The sequence below is a fragment of the Odontomachus brunneus genome, unplaced genomic scaffold, assembly GCF_010583005.1.
Source record: "Odontomachus brunneus isolate Ranch 3 - 2012 unplaced genomic scaffold, Obru_v1 Obru_scaffold_135, whole genome shotgun sequence".
In the NCBI taxonomy this organism is placed as follows: domain Eukaryota; kingdom Metazoa; phylum Arthropoda; class Insecta; order Hymenoptera; family Formicidae; genus Odontomachus; species Odontomachus brunneus.
In genome coordinates this window covers 781,606-781,950 of record NW_022639585.1, presented here as the reverse complement: position 1 = coordinate 781,950, position 345 = coordinate 781,606, and positions in this window count along the sequence as shown.

Genomic DNA, 345 nt, shown 5'->3' with positions numbered 1-345 from the left:
ATATATATATATATATATATGTTTGATTATTGAACGGTAGAACTCAAATAAATATCACTTGGCTTGAAAGAACAAAGATTACGCTTTGAATTAGCTTTTTAAATTGAAAGCATGGAAGTTGTACTCGTCGATAGGAAGGCGGTGGACGCTCAGGAACAGGATCTCGTTGACAGAGAGGCGGCGGGTAGCCGTGCAGAAACGGAAATTCGTTGATGGGCAGGCGGCGAACGCTCAGGAACAGGATCTCGTCGACGGGGAGGCGGCGGACGCTCAGGAATAGGAACTCGTCGACGGGGAAGCGGCGGACGCTTAGGATCAGAAACTCATCAACGGGAAGGCGGTGGA